The sequence below is a fragment of the Canis lupus genome, chromosome 24 (assembly GCF_011100685.1).
Source record: "Canis lupus familiaris isolate Mischka breed German Shepherd chromosome 24, alternate assembly UU_Cfam_GSD_1.0, whole genome shotgun sequence".
NCBI lineage: Eukaryota > Metazoa > Chordata > Mammalia > Carnivora > Canidae > Canis > Canis lupus.
Genome location: NC_049245.1, coordinates 12732645 through 12755904, shown reverse-complemented (window position 1 = coordinate 12755904; position 23260 = coordinate 12732645). Strand labels below are relative to the sequence as shown.

Genomic DNA, 23260 nt, shown 5'->3' with positions numbered 1-23260 from the left:
CAAAACCTATTCTTTAGAATGAATTATTTTTATTACAATTTTTTCAGCAGATCTTAATACCTCACTGACAGGAAATTATATGTTAGCATAGGCCACTGCATCAACTATCAATGAAAAACCCAATATTTTAGCCAAAGGAATGATGTTCTAATGGGAAATTAAAGACAATTAAAAGTGAAAGTAGGATATATTTCTCTTTTGTAAAATCATACAGTGGAGAAAATTTAAAAGCAATGATTCAAAAGGATAATTGGTTTGTACTGATGTTATGTTTCTGCCACCTCTGAAAAATTTACAGGAATTTTTGATAGAACAAATTTTTAAGGGAAACAGAGAAACTCCCTCCCTAGTGTGTCCTCTGAAAACATACTCTCTATCAGGAAGGAAAGTCTAAACTTGTGTTTTTTTCTAATAATTCTAAAATTAATTTAACTTTATATAAATAATGTGTCTGAGAAAATTTGAATGTACACATTCATTAAATGGTATATGTAAATTCAGTTTTATTAAATGTTCCTTTAAAAATAACAGTCCTTTAATTGTAATTACAATAGAAAATTTGAATTTTCCCCCTGACCTACTTCTCTAGAAGCTTTGTAAAGTCAGGAGGTTGAATTTATGGAATAATATTTAAAGGTGTTTGATTTTGAATTTCTTTGTTGGTTCTTTTAGTTGAGGACAAGCTTTTTCAGTAAAATGAAAAAGCACAACCAGGTCTCTCTCTCTCTGTTAAATTAGAGCATGTGTGTATTATTTAAGCTACACATACCTGTATTAAACGTCAAAATGCCATTATCAACATTATTTTATGTTTATTGTTTAATCTTATCTGCAGAAACCACCCTGAGATCATGACTTGAGCCAAGGTCAAGAGTTGGATGCTCAACCAAATGAGCCACCTGGGTGCCTCATGAGATTGATTGAGCCCCACATCAGGCTCCACACTCAGCAGGGAGTGCACTTGAGATTCCCTCTCCCTCTGCTTCTCCCCACTCTTGCACAAGTGTGCATTCTCTCTCTCTTCCTCTCTCTCTCTCTCAACCCCTCTGTCTAAATTAAATAAATACAATCTTTTAAAAAGCACATTTTGGGGCACCTGGTGTCTTAGTTGGTTAAGCATCTGCCTTCTGTTCAGGTCATGATCTCAGGGTCCTGAGATCAATCCTGCATCAGTTCTCTGCTCAGTGGGGAATCTGCTTTACCCTCTCCCTCTGCACCTACCCCTACTCATGCTCTTCCTCTCAAATCAATAAATAAAAGCATTTCTTTTCTTTAAAAAAAAAGCACATTTCAGCTTAGTTAGCTTCATTTGAAGATACAGTATCATCATCATTCAACTTTATATATTTTCTTGGATTCTCTTATTATCTTTCATTTACCTTGTTAACTAAGAAATATCCTGGTTATTTTGTTTTTAGAACATCACAGTTTTTAATCATGCCATTTAATACAAGAAGGTGACTGTCTTCTTAAAAACTATCTCTAATAGCCTACTAACTTCCCTTTCTAATTTGAATTTATTACCTTGTATGTCTGCTACTGAGGTATGATTCTGGGATTTAATTCCATTGTTTTGTTGGTTAAATTCCCAGTTTTTTAATATGCCACAAATTCCCTTTTTAAAAAGGAAATATTTTATTGGACTATACCCTCTAATGAATTTTTTTTCAAACACATGCAGGAGAGGTAAACTGAATCTTTGCATGTTTGAAAATGGCTTTATTCTCCTTTCATACTTTATTGGCATATTTTAATTTCCCAAATGACATCAAATTTCTACTGTAGCCTTACAAGTTATAAATGCACATTAGTGTGTTCCTATTCCTTGGAAATGACAATCCAAGTGACTCAGTTACACAGTTAAGGGAATAAAATAAATCCCTGGACTTCTCTCCACTAGAGTATTCATGGTGAAGCAATAGCCCACACTTTACCTTTAGTCACTGTTTCATACCAGTTGGGAAATCAAAGTTTCACTATACGGCCCTCCTGGTAGACGCTTGGAGGAATTACAACACACTCTAGCATGTTTAGAAATGTCCTTTTCCCTGCCCACAGCTTACAAAGACACAATTGCATAGTGGGAGCCTTTGGGAAGTTTTAAATATCTTCTGTGAAGGAGGAGAAATGTGGACATGTTGGCCAAGCTGGTCATTTTCATGGCGGATCTTACACTTACTTTGGCCATTTTTGGTATCCTCTATGCTCTTTCCCTAATAGCAACCACAGGTATATTCATCTCTGTCCTCTTCTATATTTTCAAAGGGATGGATAAAAACTGTGACTTCAGCAAGGGAAGAATCCAGGTGCCAGATTCCAGCAGTGCTCCTGGGAAGGCATTTGCAGGCAACATGGAGAGTCAGGTCTGGAATGCTCCCCACCTATTTTCTGGCTGCAAGAGAAGAGGCCCAAGGAGTGTGTTTTTGTCTGCTAGAGAGCGAGGAGCCCTCTATGGTGGAGGAGGTGTGCAACCGGACCTACCAGAACACCGCACCCACCCAACTGAGAGGTATTTTTCTAAAGACATCTTGTCCTCCAAGTTAGATAAACTTCTGGTCCCATTAATTCTGGATTTACCATCACTGAGTGATACCTCTTTTTAAATAAAAGAAACTTGTATCAATATTACACCTTATTCCTTAGTGAATTTGGATCAAGCAGCATCTTTTCTTCTTTATGAGGTTATTTTTTTTGTATGAGGTTATTTTTTTTAAAGATTTTATTTATTCATGAGAGACACAGATAGAGAGAGAGAGAGAGAGGCAGAGACACAGGCAGAGGGAGAGGCAGGCTCCATGTAGGACTCCCGGGTCTCCAGGATCACACCCCAGGCCGAAGGTGGCACTAAACCGCTGAGCCACCGGGGCTGCCCTGTATGAGGTTATTTTTAAGGTGAGCGTGTGTCACGTCCATTTTAATTATCCTATTTGTGAATGAGGTCATACAAGTAACATGGATGTTTGAGGGGAGAGGAGGAAAACCAGTGCTTCTTATCACTGCCCTCCATTTTTCAAAAATGGAGTCAGCAGCCTCTATAAGGACTACAAACAATTTTTGTTTTCAGCTGAGAGTCTCACCCAGCAAATCAGGGATCTCTACCTGTGTTATTTTCTTTCCCAAGAATTGGTTAGCCAAAGGTCAAAAGTACTTGAAACTTTCATTTAAGTCTTCTCTAACAGTTTAGTTAAAAAGCTTGGTAGAAAAGGAAGTTTGGGGAAAAGGCTGTTCTTTCTATTTATGTGTTCTTTCCTTGACTCCAGGTGGCTGTCCTCAAGTGGACAGTGTATTTTCAAAATGGTCCTTGGGGGGAAAAGCAGTACTTGAAATATGTGAGATGGCAGAAAGGAGACTTACTCCTTTCTTTGTTTGGTGCCCTGGAGCACTAGAGATTTTAAGGGGAAAAAAGTCATGGCAGTGTAATGATAATGCTCCAAACTCTGAAACTAGGCTCATTTGGAATTCTGGGTTGCTTTTTCCATTTTACTGCTTTGGTCCAGTAAATGGATCAATTTTGTCCTAGTTTTTGTCAGATAAACGGTCACCATAGGTGGTCCATGTTTGGGTGTTTATGGTATAAATCCATATAGTGTACGGCATGTAGACTTATTTTCTCAGGAAAAATATCTGGCTACTTTGCAGAAGACTGTAGTAAATTGATTCAATTTTAGCCATCATGATTGCAGCTTCTTAAAACCAAGCCCTGTCTTCATAATTCATCTCCATTGACTTGTGGACTTTTGACGTCTAAACTTTTTAAAGTATTTCCTCTCAACAAACTAAAAAATCATTTTAGTCTATAAGTAAGATGACTTAAATGAACTCCTTAGTCCCATGAACAAAAAATACTTAAACTTTTAGTTGATCTTAAGCATGCTTGCCACATATACACACACTCATAAAACAGAAGGAAAATAATTACATGAGGTGATGTGTTAACAAGTTTGATTGTGGTGATTACTCCACATGTGTATATCAAAACATCAGGTTATACACCTTAAGTATATACTAAATATGTAATTATATTATTATTACATTATTATAAATATATGCTACACATAAAACATCAAGTTGTGCCATTAAATAGATAAAATTCCTAATTGATAAAGGGAAAAGAAAAGGAATGGGAACAAAATCAAAAATAAATGCACAAAGAAAGAAAAAAATACTAAAACTTTTAGAAAACAATGAATTGACTTTAGTTTAATAAAGTTACCCGTATTTCAGTCATGGTATTTGTTCAAAAGTACAATAACTAATCCACTTAAGAAATTGATACATTTTGTTGAAGGAGTACAGACTGTAACAAGGGATTTTAAAATAATTCTCCAGTACATAGTTTCCAATTTTATATACAGATGTAGCTTTGGTAACCTATCTGGTGGGATGTGGTGTACCTCCAGACCACGCTTTGAACCTTTGCCTCTAACTGTTGCCCACCTGCATTCAATTTACAACCACAGAGGCATTATTTTGTTTAATGTTTTTTCAATTCTAAGAAAATTCAACTATTGTGAAATATCATGAAAAATATATGCAGAGTGTGTATATATTTGTCTTTAAGTATTAATTCACTTCCTTATCTGGAAGACATAGAAGGATGAGACCACAGCTTAGGTCAATTTTGATTCAAAGGAGGCAGAAGAACTGGTCCTGAGTATGAGACATTGCCTGAAGTCAGGGATCATAGGGAAGAACTAAGGAGCAGGAATGAGGAAGGAGAGCACGGGGAAGAAGAGAAAGGCCATGATGACATGTGAGCCTTGAATGTGATTAAACCAAAGGGCACCAAGTTGAACATACAATTTTTCCTCATAGAGCTTTTGGATAGCTAAGAAACTTCTACACTCTACTGTGCTAGCATTCAGGGGTAATGAGCCACAGTTTGTACCCCAACAAAGATTTCTTGCATGGTCTCTGCCATTTGTCCCAGAGTTTTCTTATCTTCTATGTGTTCTTAACATAAAGGATTAGGTCAATGGAAATGATTTGATAAGAAAAGAAACCAAAAGTGCCTTACATTTTGAATATCTTGAGGCTTGCCCTCTGTCTCCACTGCACAACTGCCTTACAGGTGTCTTCAGATACCTATTGACCCTGTAGGGTGTTGGGTGTGCATGTCTTGCCAGGCTGAAGCAGCTCCCTTGAGGTCTTTTTTGCATCCAATGCCATAACTATCCATTAGCGACTATGTGGATTCCAGAAACTTAGCTTTAGTTGAGGTAAATTCTAAATGCTGTTAAGTGAGACTTCATTTCTAAGTCATATTATTTACCAGTGATTCAGCAAGGGCTCCTTTTACCTTTATTTTATAGAATGTAGCAGCGCAGTCTTAAAATTCATAAGGACCTTGAAAGTCTTTGAATACACTTCTCATCCAATTAAGAAATATATTCTGAAATATCCCTGAAATATGGCTGTTTAACTTCTGCTTAAACATTTTTATGAAATGCACAAGACAGCCCATTGTTAAGTTCTTTCTAACATCCAGTAGAATTCTGAGCCCCTACAGCTTTCATCTCTGTGTCCTATTTTTACTGTATTAATAGTCTAGAAAATAGTTGATTAAGTACAATACCTTCACTGGAACAACAAATCCTAAGAGGAAAAAGGAGCTTCCCTCCTGATTTTCTATTGCTACTCATACCATTGAACAACATTGCCCTTTGCAATGCAAATAGGCCCCATTTACAATCATAACTTGTAAAATAAATCCAGGGTTTATTATGTACTTTAATAGAAGATTCTTAATTTGTCTTTTTCTGACTTCTTGTACATATTTGTTAATCAAGAATTTTGAACTTCATTTCTTCGAAGCTTCCTGAAGTCTGGGAGAGTTGCCAATTTGCACCAAAGAGCAGCATTTTATTAGTGCACCCATAACTATTAAAATGTAATTCTAATGCGCTGACCCAATTTCACAGCACATCAAAAATGTAATTCAACCCCAGATGACTCTCCAGATGTCCAATAATTTTCCAGTGGATGTTGTTATTTAGAAGGTCAGATGAATTTGAACGTTTTGGAAAATTGGCAAACTTGTCAATACAATTTTTGAGTGTGTGAGTTCAGAAACAGCAACACTTCAGGCAGACTAATTTTTTTTTTAAGATTTTATTTATTTACTTATTCATGAGAGAGAGAGAGAGAGAGAGGAGAGGCAGAGACACAGGCAGAGGGCAAAGCAAGCTTCATGCAGAGAGCCTGACGTGGGACTCGATCCCGGGACTCTAGGATCATGCCCTGGGCTGAAGACAGCACTAAACCGCTGAGCCACCTGGGCTGCCCCAAGCAGACTAATCTTTGGAGAAGGAAGCCCCTTTATCACAGATAGCTAAAAGTGGAGGAAGTTGGGACAAGGTCCAGCCATTCGGTTTCTGATGACACAGAGACCAGCTAGAGCCTATGTAAGGCTGGTGAGGGGGAGTCCTCGTGGCCAGGATCCCTGTGGCTTTATTAGGCTGGGGCAGTTAGAAGGTTAGAAGTCAAAGATATTCTGGCTTTGTGGATGGCTGAGGGAGAGCAAGCTTTCAGAAGCTGCAAGACAAGGAGGGACTTTAGGTTTTGGAATGCTTACCTGGAATGCATTATCTCTTTTTTGTTTCTGCTCTTGGTGACATTTCTAATGATACTAAGTTTTTGAATCTGGGAGCCCAATTGGGATCTTGACCACTCTCCTTATTGGTAGTTTGTGTCCAGTCACTGCCTCCTTAGGCCTCTGTATCCCAATCTGAGGAGAATGTGAACCCCATGACTTGGAAGGCTTCTTCAGGGCTATAATACTGTAAACTTTATATAATAGCATGAGTTAGAAATATGAAATGTGGTCAACCAAGATGGCAACTTGCACAGAGTATCTCTTAGCATCTCAAAATGTCTTGCCAATCCCCAGGGGATGCGTGAGATATGAGAACCACCAAGGGACATGGTGACAGTTTTTTGGAGCATTTACGGAACTGAGGAAAAAAAACTCCTGAAATAAGTTTTCTTACGGACCCAAAATTTATCCTGATGTTCCTATTGCACCAGCTGCTCATAATTAAAGGGTGACATCACACGCACACCTGCATCCTACAGGCATCAATTATCCCATTAATTCAGACAGGCTGCCCAAACTTCTAAACCTGTGCATTCTTGTCATATCCGCAAGCAAGGCATCTTTTTTGTATCCAATACTGATCACATACGTTACTTTTCCTTCAGGATCTCAAATAATTCATCCACAAAATACATACTTGTATAAATAATATTAATTGCCACTCCTGAGCTATATTTTATTATTGTAAGAGTTTATTGAGTAGATGCTTATTGCTACTCACTGTAATAGACAATTTGAAAAAACAAAGATGTAATATGTAAACTTTGATGTATGGGGTCCTATTATGTTCCACTTTAAAAGAATCTATAAACTTGACATGAATTAGAAAACTCATGCAAAGTAATCAATTACTTAAATAAGATTTAATGCATTTTCAAAAGTTAAAGTTTCAGTAAAAGCACAAAGTTCCCAAATTTTAATTTATTCATTTTTAAAAGCCTGTGTTTTGAATGAGCAAATTAATCCAGGTTATCCAATTGATTTGCATTGTAAATCATCTCTGTGCCTTAGAAGACAGACGTTGCTAAAAGTAAATGGATTGTTTAGCAACGATTTCTTGAATATGGTGCCAAAAGCAAAGACAAAAGAGTAAAAATAGATAAACTGGACTGCATCAAAATTTAAAAACTTCTGTGCATCAAAGAATACAAACAACAGATTGAAAAAGCAACCCATGAGATGGGAGAAGATATTTGCAAATTATGTATCTGATAAAATGTTAATATCCAAAATACATAAAGAACATTTACAACTCACCACCACCACCAACAACAAAACAACCTATTTATAAAGTAACAAAGGACTTGCATAGACATTTCTCCAAAGAAGAGATATGTAGTCAACAAGCACATGAAACGATGCCCAATCTCACTAATTATTAGGGAAATGCAAATCAAAACTGCACGCTCACTAGAATGGCTACTACTGAAAACCAGAAAGAAACAAAGTGTTAGGGCAGCCCCGGTGGCGTAGCGGTTTAGCGCCGCCTGCAGCCCAGGGCGTGATCCTGGAGACCAAGGATGAGTCCCACTTGGGCTCCCTGCATGGAGCCTGCTTCTCCCTCTGCCTGTGTCTCTGCCTCTCTCTCTCGCTCTCTCATGAATAAATACAAATAAAATCTTTAAAAAATAAAAAAAAAGAAACCAAGTGTTAGTAGAGATGTGGAGAAATTGGACCCCTTGGGCACCATTGAAAGCAACATGGTAGTTCCCCAAAGAAGTAAAAAAAATTTACCATATGATCCAACAATTCAACTTCTGGGTATTACATCCTGCAAAATTGAAAGCAGGATCTTGGAAAGATATTTAGACATCCATGGTCATAGCAGCATTACTCACAAGGCTGAAGGGTAGAATTGTCCATTGACAGATGAATAGATAAACAAAACGTAGTGTGTATATACAGTGGAATATTATTCAGCCTTATAAAAAAAGGAAATTCTCACAAGTGCTGCGACATGGATGGACCTTGAGGATGTTATGTGAAATAAACCTGTTAACAAAAGAACAAATATGGTAATATTCCACTTACATAAGGTATCTAGAATTGTCAAACTTAAAGGGACAGAAAGTGGAATAGTGGTTGCCAGGGACTGGAGGGAGGGGAAAAATGAAGAGCATGGAGTTCTAGTTTCACAATCTTAAAAGAGTTCTGGAAATGGATGGTGGTTATGATTGCAAAACAATGTGAATGTCCTTAATGATACTGAACTGCACACTTAAAAATGGTTAGAATGGTAAATTTTATGTTATGTGTATTTTACCACAATTGAAAACAATAATAAAAAAGTAAATGAATTGTGGGGCACCTGGGTGGCTCAGCGGTTGAGCGTTTGCCTTTGGCTTAGGGCGAGATCCCTCATCAGGCTCCCCACAGGGAGCCTGCTTCTTCCTCTGCCTGTGTCTCTGCCTCTCTCTGGGTGTCTCTCATGAATAAATAAATGAAATCTAAAAAATAAATAAAAATTTAAAAAAGAAGTAAATGACTGTAATATTGGCAAAATTATATTTAGTTTCTGAATCAATATATATAATGGTGTACAAACTAAACTGGGGTTTTTGGTTTGGGCTTCTTTTTTTTCTTTTTTTTTTAAAGCCTGGCTGTAAAAACTAGGCTATAGGAGATGATGTTCTTCATGGGGCATTTTGTATAGGTAAACTTTCCAGACTATTTGGCTTTTTAAAAATTGCATAAAACATACATGCCTTGTCTCAACTCTGGCTGCACAGTAAAATCACCCAGAGAGCTTTTAAAAAATAATCATTCTTTGGTCTGAGTAAAGCTCCAATATGGGTAGATTTGCTTGGTTTTGTTTTTTAAATATCCCCAAGTGGTTGTGATGTATGGCCAGAATTGACTGGGCCAGAAAAAAAATAATCTAAGCTCTCCACCACTCAATTATCTTTATTAACCAGTGATCATTGGTTTGTTCTTGGCACTAATAAACATGGGGTCTCCCCCATTGATTAACTAGCTCCTCATGATGAAGAGTCTAATACTGGTAGGCCCCACCATGGAAGTTCTACGAATAAGTACTGTAGGTTCTTAGGCAAATTGAAAACAATTCATAACAGGTTTCAACAGCATTTATTACATTTGCTTTCAGTCTTGAACAAGATAAGTCAATAATTCACTCGATGCTCAGATGTAGTTAATTCTTAGAAAGGCCATTCAAATACTTTTGAGAAAGTACAACAATTAACTAATTAACAACAATTAATGAAGGCCTCATTTGAAGGCTCTTATCAATACAGATCAAGTGGGAACAACAGAAAATAAACAATTACAGAATATTTACTATGTAATTGTTCTTATTCAAGACACTCACACTAGGTGACAACTATATTCTCAGAGGTTCTGGGTTCATTATTTCCTTTGGATATAAAGCCATCATGCTGCAAATGTCCAACCCTAAGTTCTTCACATAGCTGTAGCATTCCTCACATTGCTAATGCAGCTAAAAGTCTTGGGATTAGAGGATCCTGGGTGGCCCCATCAGTTAAGCGAACAAATCTTAATTTTGGCTAAGGTTATGATCTCAGGTTTAGGGGATTGAGCCCCACATCAGGCTTTGTGCTGAGCATGGAGTCTGCTTAGGATTCTCTCTCTCCCTCTCCCTTTGCCAACCCCTCCTCTCTAAAAAATTAAAAATTAAATAAAAAATAAAGATCTTGGCATCAAATTGAAATCATGGTTTTTTTCCCTGCCTCTTCTGGGGGAGGAACTATAGGAATAAACTCCATTTGAAGTCTTTGTCCACACATTGCTGCCAGAGCAATCTTGATAAAACCTAATGTGGGTACTTGAAGACTTTCTGTAGCTCCTACTCCCCTGAAGGAGAGTATGTGAATATCGTAATCTGGTAGTCTTAGCCTCCTAACCACTTATCACCAATTATTCCACCGAAGGTTGGCTGAGATTCAGCTGGTATACATGTATATACCAGCTGGTTATACATGGTAGGCTGGGCTGCAGGCTGCAGCTTGGGTCCATGTCTGGCCCACATGTCTCTCATCCTCCTTGGACTGGCAGCTACTTGAATCATGATCTTCTTAAGAAGGACAGAGGGACACTTGGGGACACTAAGGTATAGATGGGAGTTGGCACACTGTCATGTTGACTCATATTTCTATGGCCTAAGAAAGTCACATGATATCAGTGGGACAAAGAAGTATACTCCTTTTTCCATGGAGGTCATGAGAGGGATGAGTATTTGCTGAATAATAATTGAAGATGCCCGTAAGATATAAAATAGAATAAAATTTTTATAATCAATAGCATTATCAATATTATTCATTGGTCCTTCTTTGCTGTGAAATAAAATGCAGAATTAACATTGCCAGAGTGAAGTTAAATACAGGAGTTGAAATCCACATGCTTTACTTTCTGAGATTTTCCATGATTCCAGTTAAAAAGAAATTGGGGCTATTTGCTGGAAAAAAGTGTGTAGAAGCTGTATCTGCCCTTTTTGTGGTAGTTTCTCAAGGCTGGAAAGTATTCCCTCTTGTGTCCTCTGAACTCCTTCCTCAGCCTCCATCATCACTGCTGGTGGCTCAGCTCCCTGACAAGTGTACACAGATAAGGCCAAATATCAGTTCTGTCTTTGGAGAACAGGAGCTTTGGGCCAGGCAACATCCTGGTCTATCTACCATAGACTGGCTCTGAACTTGCGCAAGTCATGTAAACTCACAAGTCCATGGTTTACTTAGTAAAATTGCCCAAACTGACAAATAGTTTACTATGTTGATTAAATGAGATAAAATATGAAACTATAGTACAAAACATTAACCATAAAATACATATCCTTGTTTATAGTTTGTCTAGACTACAATCTCTTTGGGCTTTAATTCTCTTCCACTGTGTTGATTTACTCAATTTGAATTTACTTATAGTAAGGTGTCATTAAGAGCAGAGCAAAAAAATAGCTAAATAGCATCTTGTATTGATTAATTGTTCTCCGAGACCACCACAGAAATAGATTATAATAAAAATGACCAATTGCAAATTATTTAACTTTGGTTTTAATAATATGGGATACTATACTGGTTTCAAAATTTCTACTTCAGAATATCACCTAACAAGTATTGACCACAAAAGAGATAACATTGAAGCAAGTGATTTTTCTGTTTTTTATTAAAAATGATAATTATTCCAGAGCACCTAGGTGGCTCAGTTGGCTGAGCATCTGACTTTGATGCAGTAATGATTTCTGGGTCTTGGGATCAAGCCCTGCTCCAGGTTCCCTGCTCAGTGGGAGCCTACTTCTCTCTTTGCCCCTCCCCCTGTTCATGCTCTCTCCTCTCTCAAATAAATCTTTCTTAAAAATGATAACTATTCCAATATATAACTCAAGCCTTACTAAAACCTAATCAAGCACTTTCTTATTTAAGTATTTAAGAATTGTCAGAATTCCCCATTTCACTTTACATGTGAATGGTTTTGTTTTTGTCTTTTTTAGTGTGAATGGTTTATTGAACAAGAAAATGTGTGACTGATGCATACATTCTGGATATTTTCTTTTCATCTCCAGTTTCAATCTCTAGCAGTTTTACCAAATAACATCTCTATGAAATACTATGATTTCAAGTCATTGTTGGTTCTTGACAAGTTCAAAAGGGGCAAATCACAGATTTCTTTTAGAACAAGATTCATGTATCTGAAACAGGTCTGCAGAATTTAGACAAATATCTTTGGAAAGGCTCTTTATTCCTAAGGGTTATGCTCTTCACAGCCAGGTTTATTTAACTGGAGACTGCTTACAGTATAAGAAAAATAATATAAACATAACTTTCATGGAATCAGGGAATCATTTATATGCTTACAAATCTCAGATATGTAAATTAATCATTCAGGGGAAAAAAACACAACTCCTGAAAATGGACATGATTATAATAAAACCCATCAGCTGCATAAAATCCATCTTACTTAAACTAGTGTTTTATACACACCAATATATGAATAAATATTAATTTTCTTCTATTCCTTTAGTAAGAAAAGCACAGACGCTTGCAAAGTTTGTAAGTTGCCATGTAAACATTTTTGCTACTCTCAGAATTAAGAAAATCTCAAAACTTCAAAGTAGAAATGCTGATATCAGGACATAAGATAATACATTTTAAGAGCTTCCAAACAAATTGCTGCACCATAGGCTTCTTTCCATTTTTAAAACATGATGAAATAGTCTTCCTTTTATTTATTTTATTAAATTTGTTATTATTATTTTTTTAGTCTTCCTTTTCATGAAGAATGCTCAAGCTCCTAAGAAAGCCTGAGGTGCATGAAGTAGAGGAGATGAATGCAAAAGGATTTTAATTCCCAGGAGTAACATCTCACTGGCTACTGTGTTTCAATTCTTCAAGCCTTCATGCTCTTTGCCCTGCGACTTTACACCCACCATCAGAAGGTGGCTAGGTCTGTTTTCCCACTTCTTGAATAGGGGCTGGCCTCTGGACTTGGTTAGGCTAATAGAAGGCGTCAGAAGTGAGAGGGAGCCAGTTCCTAGTCTGGTTGTCAAGGGACCTCCCACTCCACACTCTGTCGGGAGTACTGCCAGCACCTTGTGAAAAAGCCCCTGCCAGGCTGCCAGAGGAAGAGCCCATCTGTCCTAGCTGAAGCCATACTAGTCCAGCCTATAGCCGGCACCCCCCAAACATGTGAGAGAGCCGATCTATCTCATCCACACATGACCACAGATGTGTAAAGGAGTCCGATGAGACCAGAAGACCTGCCCCACTTGCTCCTAAACCTTTGAGCAGTAAATAATTACTATTCTTTAGGAACTAGTTTTGGGCTGCTCTAACTCATGTGGAGAATGCGGTTTCTTAGAAGATCTAAATGTTTTATGATTTTGTTTTTATTTTTGTTTATTTTTGGTGGTGTTTTTTCCGCAGAAACTATTTTCTTGCTAGATTTGCTCAAATGCACATTGATTTTGTAGTTTTGAAGAGAATTCCTTGGTTTAATCCTACTTTCACAGAAACTCCTGTGTGATTCGTTTTGTCCTATAACCGAGGCTACAAGAAACCTGATGATGCTACTGGGAAAGAAGTAGCTAAGTAATTTCAAAAAGTGAAGAGTCTGGATCCCCCCTCCAAAAAAAAGAAAGGAAAAGTTTAGTAAAATGAATATCAGTTTGCAGATTTAAAGGCTGGCTCAGTTGATCTCATAGTAATGAAAGCAGAAAAGATGTCAAGGAGACAGAATTAAGTCTGAATATAACTTTTCTCTCAAAATGTCAACATATACATTAAAATGAATAAAAAATTATGACAGGTCAGGCAACAGATACATGTTGTACAATATGCAGATAATAGAAGGGATGAACAAATCCAGACCAACAAAACATTAAAAAAAAATTGAGGGTGTGATAGTAATATTAAAGAAATTCAAATTTAAGGAAGAGAAGCTTGAAAGAGACAAAACACAGATATCTGAATGAGATCTGTTTAACATAATTGATAGTTAATATGATTTGATTTGGTGCTCCTGTTTTGGGACACGCATATTATACCAGTAGGATAGTCTCTGATGCAAAACCTCTTTGATACCTCCAGGACAATGAGAAAATAGTAAGAGTAGGTTCCTCACTTATAAAAAAAAAAAGCAAGCAGTTGAAATACAATATTTTGTTTCTTCCATTTGGAAGTACATTTTAAACAAGCGAAATAGATACCATATGGCCTGTCAGTCACTTGACACTGAAGAACAATATAGGATTTGTATCTTAGTTCCCATTTCCCACAATGAGTGTTAATTCTTCCCTGCCTTTGCTCTTGCTATTTTTCATGAGCAGAACATTTACTTGTTCATTTCCTCTCTTCTTTAGTTGGTAAACTCCAAACCAGGTTCAAACTTAGAAAAAAAAAAGCTTTAAGTTTAAACTAAGAGACCGCCATTATTAGTGAAGGTTTTCCTAGTAACTCCAGGCAAAATAAACCACCATTGCCAAGAGTTCCTATTATTTCCTCACATCTGTAAGCATAGCACTAATTTTATATTATGACTATTTGTAGTCCTGTCTCCTCCTATTAAATCACAAGCTCTTCAAAGGTCCAGGGCAGGAATCTGCAGTCTCTGAAATATTAGAGACTTTTTTTTTAATGTTAAGATAAATGCTTACAAATTAAGTACTTAAATATTTTTAGAACAAACTGAAATGTATTCACACATTAAATTTTGATCCACATGCTCAATTTTGCACTGCAGTAATGGTAATGGTACTTGGCTCTCCTAGGTCTACTCCAAATTTTAGTCAATTAAAATAGTTTTAATACATCAAGGTGATTATCTTTCCAGAGGCAATAATTGTTCTCTATTATGATTATTAGTTAGATTTTCCAATTAGGTTTGATTGAAGAGAGCCATGGTTTTAAATATGCCAGTTCACTCCTTGTTTTATCTAGCACATGAATACGTATGACTATATTTGGATTCCTAATACGTAATGAAAGAGCAGCTTTCGGTGTTTGAAAAGAATGAATCCTACTACCCCAAGGTGATCTGTTTGTCTGCCATGATAACTAATAAAGCTTTCCTTGATACCCAAGAAGAATAAGAAATACCTTACAAGGGGCACCTGGGTGGCTCAATTAGTTAAACGTCTGCCTTCGCTCAGGTCATGATCCCAGGATCCTGAGATGGAGCACCATGTCAGGCTCCCAGCAGGGAGCTTGCTTCTCCCTCTCCTTCTGGCTGCTGCTTTCCCCTGCTTGTTCGCACTCTCTGTCTGTCAAATAAATAAATCAGGAAGGAAGGAAGGAAGGAAGGAAGGAAGGAAGGAAGGAAGGAAGGAAGGAAGGAAGGAAGGAAGGAAGGAAGGAAGGAAGGAAGGAAGGAAGGAAGGAAAGAAGGAAGGAAGGAAGGAAGGAAGGAAGGAAGGAAGGAAGGAAGGGAGAGAAAGAATGATCATAACCTCAACCGAAGGCAGGAGCTTAACCCACTGAAGCACCCAGGCACCCCTATTAGATGCTTTAAAGGGTAAAAATGTCATGAGGATAAAAATGCACAGGGAATACAGTCAGTGGTGCTGTAATAGGATAAAGTAGCTACAGGGGGTAGCTACTTGTGGTGAACATAATATAGATTTGTTGAATCACTATGTTGTACACCTGATACTAATGTAACATTGTGTGTCAACTACAATGAAAAAAAAAGTTTTCATCAAAAAGAAAAAAAAAAAGGTGAAACTGTCCTAGAATTATTTCAATCTTAAGAGACTCTACTTTTCAATAAAAATTACTAGAATCATGATACTGGCTCAGTGTTCTCATTGCCTCTTTTCCCTTCTTAAAATCAGAGCTCTTAGAAAAACAAGCCAATACATAGAACCCTCAAAAAAGCACCACAGAACACTTTAAGATAGTATTTTTTTTTTTTACTTAAAATTTATGCCCTTTGTGTCATGGAAAACGCGCTATCATATCCCTTCTTTCAATGTTTTTTCCCTTCAAAATACCATTAGGATGAAATGAACTGAGAATATGGGATAAAATTCCCTGCACTTCTTTGTCCCCAGTTTGGAAGGCACCTTATATAAACACCCCCTTCCACTTCACCCCTTAGGTCTTTCCCAAGCCTCATTATAAGGAGAAAACTTTTTTGTGTTATTCTTAAATGGAGATTGAAACTCTGGAAGAGTTATAACTACAAAGATGTAGACGAAGTAAATCAATTTCATTAGTTCTCTTTACATTTTTTTAAATTTGAAAATATTTGTGGGAGCCTGAGTGGCTCAGTTGGTTAAGCATCTGACTTCAGTAAGGTTATGATCTCAGGGTCCTGGGATCCACCCCTGAGTCAGGATCCCCACTCAGTGAGGACTCTATTTGTCCCTCTGCCCTTCCCCCACTCACTCACACTTTCTCTCTCTCTTAAATAAATAAAATAAAATCTTTAAAATTTGAAAATATTTGGGAGGAAAAAGGCCTACCATATTCTCACATTAAAAACAAAGTTTTATGAAAGGAAAAAGTCAAAAGGCTCTTCAAATCAAAGGCTTCCCTTGAGATAGCCATTGTCAAGAGCTTAATATTTGCTCTTCCCAACTTTCTCTTATGCTTATTCTGAAATACGTTATGTACTTACAAAATGGCATTAGGCTACATATATCAAATTAAACTTGGTTGTTCTACTTAAAAATGTGTTTCTTCCCAAGTCATTATGTGTATACCTACTTATGATTGCTGAACATTAGCAATCTTTTTAATATTGGCAAATGTTTTGCCAACTTGGTAAGTGGAGAATGATGTCATTTTACTTCACATTTTGAAAAGTCAACATCACTCATCATCAGAGAGATACAAATCAAAACCACAGTGAGATATCTCCTCGCATCTATCTGAATGGCTGAAATTAACAACACAAGAAACAACAGGTGTTGGAGAGGATGTGGAAAAAGGGGAACCCTCTTGCACTGTTGGTGGCAATGCAAACTGGGGCAGCCACTCTGGAAAACAATGTGGAGTTTCCTCAAAAAGCTAAAAATAGAATTACCCCACAACCCAGCAATTGTACTACTACTACCCAAAGGATTAGAAAAAAATACAGATTAGAAAGAATACATGCACCTCAATGTTTATAGCAGCATTATCAACAATAGCCAAACTATGGAAAGAGCCCAGATGTCCATGAATGGTTAAGAAGATGTGGTACATATACATACAATGGAATATTACTCAGCCATCAAAAAGAATGAAATCTTGCTGTCTGCAACAACATGGATAGAGCTAGAGTGTATTATGCTAAGCAAAATTAGTCAGTCAGAGAAAGACAAATACCATATCATTTTACTCATATTTGGAAATTAAGAAACAAAACAGATGAGCATAGGGGAAGGGAAATAAAAATTAAAAAGAGAGAGAGAGAAAGAGATAAGCCATAAGAGACTCTTAATTATAGAGAACAAACTGAGGGTTGATAGAGGGAGGTGGGAGGGGGATGGGCTAGATGGGTGATGGCCATTAAGGAAGGCACTTGTGATGAGCGGTGGGTGTTGTATGAAAGTGATGAAACACTGAATTCTACTCCTGAAACCAGTATTGCACAGTATTTTAACGAGAATTTAAATACAAATGTGAGGAAACAAAGTAAAATAAAATAATAGAAAATGAATATCAGAAAAAAAGAAAAGTTACTTGTGAGTTTAATGTTGCTTATATTCCAAAATACCTTAATCTAGTAATGGAAAACATATTAACACAGAATTCAGATATTTCTCAGAAACTCTACAGCTGAGAATTGCTGAGAAGTCTTTCTTGAGCAACTCTTGAATTTTTTTCTATTTTTAATTTCTTTGGATTGCATACAGATTCTGAAATTTATAAGTCTATCTTCATCTAGCTGTGCATAATTTTCTTCTTTTGGCTAAGAGGAAGACATTCAAAAGAAACACCATAATTATTTTTAAGTTATACATTTATTTTGATTTTAAAAAATCAAACAGTAGATAAACTGCAAAATAAAAAGTCCTCCATCCTCCTGCATACCACTTCCCAGAGGCAGCCGCTGTGAACAGCTTGGTGTTTATTCTTATGAGCATTTTATATTCAAAGACCTATATCTATAGCTCGTCTAATCTGTGTCTGTAATCTCCATATGTATCTGAATATAATTATATGTATCTTAGACTCCAGCTTATCTCTTCCTCTTTAATAGCTACATAATATTTCACTATGAACATGTTGCAATTTATTAAATTATTTCTTAGTGATGATAGACATTTAGGTAACTCCAGCTTTCATGTTTATATAAATGGTTCATTGCACATTCTTGTATGTATTTCTTTGCAAACATATGAGAATATATCTATAGAGCAAATCTGTAAAGTGTAACTTTTTGGTTAGAATGTGTGCCCCCTGAAAAGTTAGTAGATATGTCCTCCAAAATGTTCATGTCGATTCATATCCTTACCAGTTGTACATCAGGCTGGCTTCCCTTCCCAAGTCCTGGAGCAATGATGCCATTCATTATTCAATCTGACGGGTAGGAAAAAAGTCTATCTTTGAGAAAACAGTTTAGGGACGCCTGGGGGGCTCAGCGGTTGAGTGTCTGCCTTTGGCTCAAGCCGTGATCCCGGGGTCCTGGGATACAGTCCCGCATTGGGCTCCCTGTGAGGAGCCTGCTTCTCCCTCTGCCTATGTCTCTGCCTCTCTCTCTGAGTCTCTCATGAATAAATTTTTTTAAATCTTAAAAAATAAATAAATAAAAATAAATTTAAAAAAGTTTGAAACATTCTATATATGGTTGAGCATCATTGAATATTGGACATCTATCATTTGAAAAATGTTTTTACTCTCCAAGAGATATACCAAATATGTGACCATTATAGTGGTTCTAAGTTTCTAAAATCTAAAACTCTTCCCTATCAGTACACAAATGATTAGAGGAATAGAAAATGGACCGTAGTAATGAAAGATCCCGTAAGTCTATAAGCTGGTTTGTTTTAGAAGGAGCAAAAATAGGGATGCCTGGATGGCTCATTCGGTTAAGCATCTGACTTGGTTTCAGCTCAGGTTGTGATTTCAGAGTGGTGGGATCGAGCCTCACATAAGGCTCCATGATTAATTAGCAGGGAGTCTGTTTCTTTCTCTCTCTTTCTCTCTCTCTTCCTCCCGCTCACACTCTTTTTCTCTAAAATAAATAAATCTTTTTTTAAACAGGAGCAAAAATATTTTTATTAGAAATTAATATTTCAAAATATGTTGATATATTCTAAAACCCAAGTACCATGGTCATCAGGTGTCTTGAGAGTGTCCCATGTGTCAGATATAGTTGCAATTAAGGCCAAATTTAGCTCTTAAAACATGCAGAATTATAGCTCTAAAAAACAGATCAGGCATTTTCAAATTTTAAAATGCTCATGAATCACTGGACATCTTGCTCAAATGCAGATTTCGGATCAGTAGTTGTGGGGTGGGGCCCAGGACCCTGCATTTCTAAAAGCTGGGAGGTGATATTGCTGCTACTGGCCTCTGAAGACCACACTCTGAGTCAGGAAGGCTTCAGATTTTAACCAGTTTAGTTCCTCATTTTATAGACACACACAAAAAAATATTAATATACCTTGATATCCACTTTTTTAATGTAAAGAAATACACAGAATTTGCTTGTTTTAAGCTAACGAACATCCTATTTGTGTGACATAAATAATATGGGAACAGACTTATGAATAATACAGCAACTGTAGCTCTTAGAAAATAAAACATAATTAGGGATCGCATGAATTATGTAATCATTATTTTTAATGTTTTGTTCTTTCTAGGTCATTCAAACTGCCATCTACACGTGAATAACAAGGAAATTCTCATAAACAAGCAAACATACCCAAGAGGCATGAAGAGTTCTAATACTTCAAAAATGCGGAAGGGTCTTACGACAGTACAGATGCAGAAAAGATGGATTTGAGAGCAGTAAAAACTCAACCTTGGAGAGGATTAACATGCTATTCAACAATAGGGTACTGAAACTTGTCAAAATGCCTTTGGAGCTTGAAATACCTAGAGCTGCCAAAATATTCAAGAATGAAATTGAAAAACGTTTCTTCAAAATGCCTTAGCCAACCAAACATGAACATATTTGCTATCATGGCAAAACTGACCATTGCTTTTGCTGGTCTCAGCCTGGGCCAAGTTGGGCATCCTTCACTGCCCCACTGGAGACCAGTGTCAAGTCCATGCTTCCTTACACTTTGCCCATCACGCCCTGTCAATATTGTACTTGTCACAGATCACATTCTCTGTTTTATATGCTTTGGTTATTTGCTGTTTTTCCTACTTCATCCTTAGATTATCCATAAGCTTTAGCAACTGCATCTCAGCTGCTCCGTGTTGTCAACAGTGCCAATTCAAGTGCTGTGATTCTTAATAACCACGTGTCTGAATCAATAAATACCAATGAAATCTACAGCTACAGGGAGAAATGCCCTATATTCCACAGAAAGGCGAAAATTAATGATGGAGGACCACCAGCTGAGGAATGAACTTATCAGAGTTCTCAAAAATTCAGTAGGAAGGAGCAGAAGTTAGAGTCTTAAAGATTTGTTCATGTCTTACTGATGGTTAACTCCCCAAGAGTAGTTAATCAGAAGCAGAATTCTAGTTCCCACTGTTGTTAATGGGAAGTGAAGAGGAGACTCTGACAGCGTCAGAAGAGCAGCTGGGTTGGGAAAGTGTCAGAGGAGCCATTGGGAGAGGAGAAACAAGGGAAGCTTGGCATCCTGGAATGTGGACCTAACCGGCACCGGATTCTCCAGGAAGCTGAGCTAGATACAAGAGTGTGTATCCAAGAAGTTTACTTTGGGAAGTTCCATCCCAGGGAACTGGATTGGGAGACTTCAAAGAGTACCACAAGGCAAACATGTCTTCAGGCTAAACATTACCCAGGACAACTAGGGCTCCATCCTCCAGGCGGCGCTCTGAGAAAATGTGGAGAATACACCTCAGAGTTGTCCACCAGAAGGACAAGGAGAAACTATCCATCAGCTGTCTTTTCCCATTGGTCAAGAGTTATGGGGACAGGAGTGTAAGGGAGTAGTGTTCATGACCTTCAACTTCCAGGATTTACCTGCTTCAGAATAGCTGAATGGTTTCCAGAAGGTATCTTAAGACATGGCAAAAAAGAAGCTCCAGAGCAGAAAGCAAGAGATAGGTGCTGCCACTGATATAGGGTGCTAGCAGGTGACCCCTTCACCAAGCTGGTTGCTGTAAAAAGGAGGGTAAAGAGGATGTGATCTAGGGCACAAGAGGTGGCCAACACTAGCTCATAGAAGCACATGAGTCTAATGCAAATCCGTGTGGCCTGGCAATAATGAGCACAGAATCATACCAATCCCTTCTGAACAAAAGTCAGAGAAAAGGGCATGAAGACCAAGGAGTAGCCAGAGAGAGAAACTACTTGGGGAGTGGAAGAAGCCAGGCAAAGCATCACGGACACTGCGAATGAAACTCCACCTTTTCTATGCTTCAGACACAGACTGACACCTAGGTGGTATTTTTTTTCCTATTTAGGTTTTTGATATTTAGTTGCTACTTATTTCAACTTGCCAGCTCTGATAGAGCAATGCCATCTACCAGCCATTTTTAATGTGCTCATTAATTAAATTACGTTATTGCTTTATTTTTTTTTTTTTTTTTTTTTAATTTTTATTTATTCATGATAGTCACACAGAGAGAAAGAGAGAGAGGCAGAGACACAGGCAGAGGGAGAAGCAGGCTCCATGCACCGGGAGCCCGATATGGGATTCGATCCCGGGTCTCCAGGATCGCGCCCTGGGCCAAAGGCAGGCGCCAAACCGCTGCGCCACCCAGGGATCCCACGTTATTGCTTTAGGTGCTCTGAGTTTTAGGGAAAGCTCTCAGCTTTTTCTGCTCATAACCTTAGTTGGGATTGCTCCAAAAAGCTGACCCTGAGGAAAGGATATGGGCAAGCAGTCCATTCTTGGGATACAAGACCCCAGGAATTTCTGTGAGTGGGGAGGGAGGGAAAGAAAGGAGGCCAATGAGGATGTGTACATGAGCACATTTTTGACATCCAGTTTTTCTGGGAGTTTGCTGCACCGAGTGACAGGGAAGCTGGGGTGTCTAAGCACTGGCTCCAATTCCTCATGAGCCCACTGTAGTTCCAAGCTGCCCTGTACAAAGGCAGAGCAAGCTCCCCTAGTACTAAGAAGCCCTTCAGGCAGAGAAAGCAAGCAGGAAATTGTGGGTGGTTGAGGTGGAGGGGGTGGGCATATACCACGCTCTCTGAGATGATGTTGCAAAGGGCAAAATATCCAAACAAGGAGAAAAATAACAGCAACAACCTCCTGGTGGCATCATCGAGATGGAAAGAACAGTTCATTAGTACAGGGTCAGAAGGAATTAAAATTAGCTTTGACACTGAGATTATTAAATTTTGCAGAAAAAACTTCAAAACGGCATTGAATCTCCTTAAGAAAAATCCCCTTTGCTATTACTGAAACCAGTAATTGGGAAAGAAACCAACATGTTTATTGCTCTGGCCATGAAACCAAGGACCTCACCAACCCCTGTTAAATACCAACCACTGGGCTCTGTTCCTATGTGAACATGTGGAAACCTGATGGTGGTGATGGGGGTCGGGGGTGTTCCTCTTGTACTAATCACTGCTCTGGACCACACCAACGTGGAGTCACTCAAAAATCAGAAGGGGCTTAACCTTTCTTTTCTCCACCGAATGCTTTGTTGGAAAAGCTCAATGACAATGTATACAGCTTGCTGTGGATTTGCTGGATTTCACCGTGGGTGGAAGACTGCAGAGCACAAGAGAGAGGCTACAAAGGAAATGTTTTCAGTGGCTTCATAGATTAAAAGTCCCCCAGATTCTTCATTTTCTTTACCCACCTCTGTCATAGCCTTAGAGTGAATGAAGAGAGTCCCTCCTTCTGATCTGCGCTTGGCCACATAGCTTACTTTAAATGATGTCAACAGCCATGACATAAACCTGAATGTTGGGCTTGTCTTCTTGACAGTTGTGATCCTCCATAAGAACATGCCTCCGTAACTGCCACTCCTCCTTCTCCTTCCACCTGGGAGCTGACTGGACCCCAATCCCAGCTGGGAGCTTCCATCACGAACACCTGGAGTAAAGCTGCCTAGCCAAGCTTATTGTAGATGAGACAAGAGCAGTCTGAGAACTCAAGCATGCGGACGG

General features: G+C 38.0%; 3 long non-coding RNA genes across 9 annotated transcripts in view; 1 reads left to right on the top strand and 2 right to left on the bottom strand.

Moving 5' to 3' along the window:
• Positions 1 to 23260, bottom strand: part of LOC111092101 — a 115113-nt gene that overhangs the window by 84677 nt on the left and 7176 nt on the right. The gene's annotated exons all lie outside the window — the stretch shown is intronic.
• LOC119865623 lies at positions 2053 to 21692 on the top strand. The gene is made up of 2 exons (XR_005377575.1): positions 2053 to 2509; positions 19854 to 21692. It is a non-coding gene; the product is annotated as an uncharacterized LOC119865623 (long non-coding RNA).
• Positions 10843 to 15221, bottom strand: LOC111092102. Its single transcript, XR_005377590.1, has 2 exons — positions 15157 to 15221; positions 10843 to 11156 (listed from the first exon to the last, which is right to left on the bottom strand). It is a non-coding gene; the product is annotated as an uncharacterized LOC111092102 (long non-coding RNA).